The sequence below is a fragment of the Motacilla alba genome, chromosome 10, assembly GCF_015832195.1.
Source record: "Motacilla alba alba isolate MOTALB_02 chromosome 10, Motacilla_alba_V1.0_pri, whole genome shotgun sequence".
NCBI lineage: Eukaryota > Metazoa > Chordata > Aves > Passeriformes > Motacillidae > Motacilla > Motacilla alba.
Window position 1 is genome coordinate 1,544,176 of NC_052025.1, and position 7,092 is coordinate 1,551,267.

The 7,092-nt window shown below is 42.0% G+C and overlaps 1 long non-coding RNA gene across 1 annotated transcript; it reads left to right on the top strand.

Moving 5' to 3' along the window:
• The first annotated feature begins 2,869 nt into the window (after nt 1–2,869).
• LOC119704901 lies at nt 2,870–5,078 on the top strand. The gene is made up of 3 exons (XR_005258095.1): nt 2,870–2,965; nt 3,627–3,726; nt 4,803–5,078. It is a non-coding gene; the product is annotated as an uncharacterized LOC119704901 (long non-coding RNA).
• The last annotated feature ends 2,014 nt before the right edge of the window (nt 5,079–7,092 follow it).

Below are 7,092 nucleotides of genomic sequence, written 5' to 3' on the forward strand. Positions count from 1 at the left end.
ATTCAAGAAATGTGGTGGCCATAAGATGGCCATTTTTCCTTCAATTTGTTCCATAATTTGGGTTTGAGAAAATCTTCAGTGAACGCATGTAACCTGCAGGCATTAATTGCTAACCAACAGCATCCATCAGATTTCCTTTGACTCAAAGTGACTACCTGGGCTGCCTTCCCCCATCATCCCCTCCCCTTTGACCAACAATTTCCCACTCCCAATATCCTTCAGAAATAACTTGGGAAGCTTCTGCTCCAGCAAAGATCTGGCTGCTTCCTGTGATGGTAGCAACCATGTTGATGTTATACTTTCGAAATAGGTTGGTTTAAAACACTTTTCAGAAAACACACATTAAAAAATAAATTCTATTAGCCTGGGATATTTTATCCTCAAACCCAAAAAACTGGTTCTGCTGCTTGAGAAACTGCTGCTATTGTTGATTTTCTTATCTTGACCCGTGCAGCTACAGTCCCTCCAAAATCTCTATTGCTTTACCTCTTCAGCTGGTTTGACTCTTCCCTCTTTTGTCTTCTCAGAGCCCCAGTTCTCTGAGCTGTTTTCCTGCTGAGTCCTTGGCCAGCTGGGCTGGTCCCCCCAGCCACCCCTGTCTTCCCAGAGTCATTACCCACTCCTGCAGAGGGCTGCCACATCCTGCCAGCTCGCTGAGGTGAGCCCTCTCTCCTCTTGGTCTTCATTCTCCTCCTTATCATACATCGTTAGGTTCCAGTACAGGATCAATGTAAGCACAAAAAAATAACAAGCTCTGTGCTGGGCCCAGAGCAGCTTCGATGGGCCACGTCTGACTCTGCATGCATGCATGGGCAAAACAGGCTTAATTACTCTTCAGGGTTCATGTGCACACAGCTTGATCAGAAACAAGAAAATGTAATCATTTTCTCTCTAAAATGCAGTCTGAGGTTAACATTCAGGCTAGAAAACATGAGACCAAAAACTTGTGATTTGACAAAGTTAGCAATGACTGAAATCCAGCTCTGATGACAAGAAATATCAAGCAACATGAATAACCAGCTTTATGAGCTACAATTGTAATCAGCTTCCTAATGTTTCTGGTACCTCTTCATTACCTGTACGTCTCTGGAGCCATTTTTCAAGAAAAGTTATAAAAATAATCTGTTTTCATAGGTTATTTTTACACAGCGGTTTAGAGCATGATAGGTTCACCCGGCGAAAGGATGTTAAATCAGCTTCACAAATATTTAATCAAGCTCCAGCACAACTTTGCTCCTTTCTGTAAAGGCAAATAGCTGAGCCGCATGGTTGCTGTAGTTACATCTCACTGGAGGAGCATCCAGGCTGTTCTCCCTTTGGGTTCAAGACTTCCTTCCTAGAACTGTGGTCAGCTAAAATGCTATCACTTTCTAGAGAGAAAATCTACTCTCGCCGGGATATTTCACTGGCTTGGTGAGAGAGTGCATGTGGGTTTTCAGGAGTTTAAGGTGAAGTGTTGTTTGGTGAAGTTAGATGTTTTTATTATCTGAGAGTGCTGAAATAATAACTCTGTACAGTTCACTGCTATTATATTTACTGAAATGAAAGGTCAGAACATACGTAATGAGATCTATAGCTGTTGCTCTTCCTCATGAGGTGTAGATTTTGTTAAAGCTAATCAAAAACAAATCAGAAGAGATTTAAGCACTGCATGTTGCTCGTCAGAGAGCTTTCATGTTGTTCCTCAGAAAGTCTTTCCCAGAAATACAGTGGGATGTTTAATTCCAGCCACGAATCCCACTCAAAGAATGGTAATTATTTGTGGTTTAGGTTGCGTGTATCAATGTTCAGACTTAATTAGAATGTTGACTATGGCTGCCTGGGTATTTGCATGAGTGTGACTGCAAACGAGCTCTCTGCTCCAACAGATAGTGGAGTTCCAGCATGGAGGGTGTTTCACTGCAACACTGAACATGTGCCAGACTTGGAAATAGAAGGGACCTTGTTCTGCTTCAGCCTCAGCCTTGTCCAGCATCATGCAGTGACACTTGGAGGTCTTTCAAGAATGTGTGTTACTGGCCCTGCTAGAGCAGATAGGAAAAATAGCATAGCTACTGTACAGCTCTGGGCTGTGTGAAAGCTGCTCCCATGCATGTTTACAAGGTTGCTGCTAGATAACAAAAGGACATTTGAAAACATCTCTTTCTAAAGACATGTGTGAAATGTATGTTTTCCCACTACTAAATGAAAGTGAACAATATAGCAGAAGAAGTAGTAAAGATGGAATTTGCTTTAGGAGAGTACCAAGGAAGGAGGGAAAGGTAAGCAGTATCTAATAGACATTCCTGTTACTCTAATTCACTGAACTTAGCTATACCCATTCTTCTGTGTCACTTCAGAAGTCACAGTCAGCAACTCCTAAATGGATCACTAGGGGCTGGATACCCTCTTTGCTGAGCTGCAGCCATACCAACCCAGCTTCAGGCCTAGCACATTACCTGCTGCAGACAGGTGTTTGGAAATGACCGAGGTAGGTAAGTAAATTACTGATGAGTTAATACAGAAAAAAGTGATAAAAATAGCATAGAATCCCTCAGGCTGCAAAACACACCAGATGATAGAATGGGCTTGCAAAATCATTGGTGACAAAAGACAGTGAGAAGGGAACAATTGTTCGGTCTTTCTTCCAATGAAAGACCTGCAGATTGTCAAATGAAGATAATAGCTAACTCAAAAAAAGGGGAGACATTTTTTCACATAGTGCACAGCTAAAGTATGAAGCACTTTGCTGCAGGAATGAATGTTTACATAAATTCCAAAGACTGCAAAAAATTTTTAGAGGAGAAACCTCTCTGGCATTTTTAAACACTTCAATATGGGCTGCATATCAGAAAGCTCCAGAGCAACCTCAGCTTTGTAGTCTGGGCTGTGTCACCAGAGCTGCTCTCACGCTCCTCTGCCAGTCACTATTGCAATATCCTGCCTCTATACAACGCTGCACTTCAAGAGCTTTGGGTTTCACCAGGTATGTGGCCATTCCTATTTCTGCAGGACCATAAGCCTGACAGCAGCATTTGTGGGCAGTACGGTGGGCAGAGCACAGCACCACCGTGGACTTGGGTTCCTTGTATGGGGAGTTCTCTTGCCTGTGGCTTGAGCTCAGCAAATCTGTAGAGAGAGAGAGAAGTTTCTTCCTACTGCTGTGTTTATTTCTAGCAATTTGCTCAAACATGGACTTTCACCATTGAAATGTAACAGCGTGAATATGTAAATAATAAATCCCTGTCAAAAAGTAATTTAGGAAGACGCCAGGTACCTTATCTCTCCTCTTCAGTTCCATCGTGACTTATCACAGTTGACATTTCAGGAAGGCTGGAGTAGCAGATCCAAATTTGAACATTCGCAGGGAGAAGATGCAGTACAGCAGCTTTGATGTCAATAGAATGTCAGTCCCTGTCGACTTCGTTCAGATTGAACTTAATTGCAGGAACTGCATTAATAGTCAACATAAGCCATCTGTTTAAACGTGTGTTTTGAAAAGAACTGCCATGTACAATAAACATGCTCAACTGTTATGACTCACATATCTGTTCATGTGAAATGGGGATTCGGCAATTTCCCTGACAAAAACATTCAATTACAGGTTAAAAGTATTTTTATATCAAGGTAATTTGTTTTCATGGCAGGTCCAGTGATCTGACTGTTCCAAGGCAGTCTGGGAGGTACGTTCACTGCTGAGCTGATGAACCAAACTGTTTGGCCAACCTTGCTTCAAGAACCTGTTTGGTAAGTCAAAGCTGCCCCAAGAAACATCAGCAGCTTGTGGCACCAAGTGGCTGACAGGCACATAGTTACAGTTGCAAAGTGTTCTTCAAAACATTTGTCGAGGTGCACTTGGAGGCTGGGTGCTGTGTCCCAGCTGTGAAGCAAGTGCTAATTCCAAAACAAACCAAGTAAGCCAGGTGGCACTGGCACACTGGCTGAGTGCAATCTGTACCCACCGTGGGCTCATGAAAGGGATGAGCATTCACCTTGACTATACACTATACTGAGCCCTGCTTATGCATGGGGACAAGCTGACCCTCCCCTTTGCAGGCCAAAGCTGCTTCAAGCAGCTGACACCCCAGAGCAATCATGTGGGATCACCTGAGCAATCAGAAATATACAACCTCCCCTTTTATCTGTCAGACTAACTAGGGAGAGCAGAATTTCAGCCCTTTGTACTTTCTTTAAAGTAACAGCTAATAGACATTTAAAGAGTGAAACAACCTGCCATTAGCTTTTATTTGTGGTGTTATTTCTAAGTAAGCTTTGTTAAATTAAACATTGCAATGCACTGGACTTATTCAGCAGCAGCATAAATTGTGGATCTGCTTTCATACACACTGAGCTGGGACATAGAGTCTGGCTGTGTGCTTCCCTCTCACGTGTACAGAGTAGAATCCTGTTACACTTATGGGTGCCTGTATACAGAAACTCAGAAACTGGAAGGGGTGGTGGAATAGAAGGGAGGAAAAACCCCATATGGCCAAGGCACATCACGAATTAGCAAATCCAAAATCTTTCCTCACCTGAGGACAGTTAGCTTGACATCACCATGGCCTTGCTTTTTTATTTTGTTTTCACCTCTGGAACCATTTTAAACTACTGGGAGATAAAAATAGGTCTCTTATTTCCTAAACTATTCTATTGCACAAATGGCTTGTTCGAATGAGGTGCAATGCTTCATTAAATTAGGAGGTCAATAATTGTGTTTTATGATGTACTTTAGTATCACCAGTTTCCTCATTAAATGTTTTCTGCTTCATGTACCTGAGTAAGTCCTGCTCTGCCGATGGATTTTGTTCATGTTTCTATTTCAGTGACATTTAAGTGGACATGGTGTAGAAGAAAGCTGTAGAACTAGAGCTCCGTGGGGTGTACTGGATTGCTCCTTTCCCCTTACATCCAATTCTCTCTCCTTTTGTGGTTTCCAGGACGTCTGGCAGCACAGCCTGTGTTAGTTTAATCAGGTGAGGATGGCTAACAGGTCTCCTCTCACCTACCCCTACTCACTGTGTAAGAGCACCACGAGCAAGCCAAGCTGCAGTGTGCTGCCAGCTCTTTCCAAATCAGAGAACTGATACCCACATTTTCAAAATCAGTCACCAGGGCAGTGTGAGACATGTAGGTGACAATTCAGTAGCTTTGCAGAACCAAAAATGCTCGTGTCATTGAATATTAATTAAAGTGGGGGGGATCCCCAGCTTTTTTTTAATGATGTATCCACTAGAAAATGATCTTTTTCTGATTAGCTGATTTATAAAATTGTCAGCACTGTTTTACATGGGGATGTTTCGTGTTTTGTTTCAGGGTTCAGGCCTCCCTTCAATACACCAACGTTTCTGTTGTTGCTGTTATTATACCTACATTTTTTTTAGGGAGATCTATGGCACATAAGTGCTACTTTCACTTTTTCTTATTCCTCATGATCTGTACAACATAATGGTGAAAATGGCATATTTTTCATGTTACTTAGCTGGATTTATCCTCCAAAGTCGAGATGCACAGATGTCAGTTTGAGACTATTCTGGTTGTCTCCAGATAGACACATCTGAGGTGTCCACCCACTCACGTAATCGTCACACAACAAAATAAGGATAAACAGGAGGGCACAGTGAGGCAGATGGAGAAGGCTGCACAGTGCCAGAGGGACCAATGGAAAGCAGAAAGAGGTAAAGTTCCCCTCCCATCATACACAGAAATATAGTTTTTACTGCCACTGCTGTTACCACAAACTCAGTCCTGCCTTCTTTTTTTCCTTGTTTTTTAATGTGGCATAGGTGGCAGCTGTAGGCCTGGTATATTCAAGACTGTGGTAAAAAGAATTTACTCTTCTGATGTATTCTGGCAAAAACTTCTCTTCAGACATTGCTGTGTCTCATGTATGATAATACATGTTTTCTAGCATATTATTTTGCAATGAGGGTTCAGGGTCACTCTTCAGAAAAATTTTAAACAGATCCCATCTTCACTTTTAAACTGCTGTCAGTCTGGTCGATGCATTTGGAATTACATACTGCAAATCTTTCCACCCTTTCAGTTGGCAGCTTTGGTCCTGCAGCCTGTGCAGTCAAAAATCTTGTTAATTTAAGTGCAATGAGCAGAGAAATGCATCATGACTGAATCCCAGTGTTGTGCACTGGTAATCTCTTGAAGAAGCAAGACTTCAGCCTTACCAAATTATTTTTGTCAATATGCTTTTCAGGTTTTAAGTCTTGCTTAGTTTTGGAACGCTTGCATTTTATAGTGATGACAGTGCATCTCACATAGGTATTAAACGTTTTTAACTTGGCACTTATGACATTCTGAGATTCCCTTTGCGTGTAACGTAAGCAGGGTCAGACCACAGATAACTGCAGTACTTTAAAATAAAGCCTAGATGGGTGAGACATCTTATATTATTACACTTCTGGTATTAGCAAAACATATAAGCAATGCACAGAAAAGTCATCTCCTGTGTTTGGAAAGTGAAACTGAGTAAAAGGAACAATGGTATTGTGATTTGAGGAAGCAAAGATGGAGCCAAATTCTCCTCAGTGCAACCAGAATGAACAAAAGGAAATGGGTGCAGATGAAACATGGGAAATTGCATTTACACAAAAGATGACACAGGAGAAGGAAGAGGAGAAAAATGCCACTTTTTTCCTCTGGGGGTGGGGAAGCACTAGGACAGGTTGCCCAGAGAGGATGTAGTCTCCATCCTTTGAAGACATTCAAAATCCAAGTGAAGGTGGTCCTGGGCAGACTGCTGTAGATGACCTCAGTGTCAGCAGGGGGCTGGACTCGGGGATCTCTGGCTCCCTGCCAGCATCAGCCATGCCAGGATTCTGGAGCTGACAAAAAGTCATGGGCCAAAGCCATAACAAGGACTATTTTTCTTTAGGAAAAAAAAAAATCTTATCAAGCATAAATGAAACGTGAGTGGTACTCAGTCCTCAAATAATATTTCTTTACAACACAAGCACTGAGTGGAAATATAAATAAATGGAGCAGATTAGTTCCACATTGGCAGACCTGCCCTGCATTTTGGCTTTTGACTTTATCAGTTTTTTTCCAGTAACTTCCCTGAGATCATGCTGCATTTTGACCTTTTAAAAAGTCCCATGGATT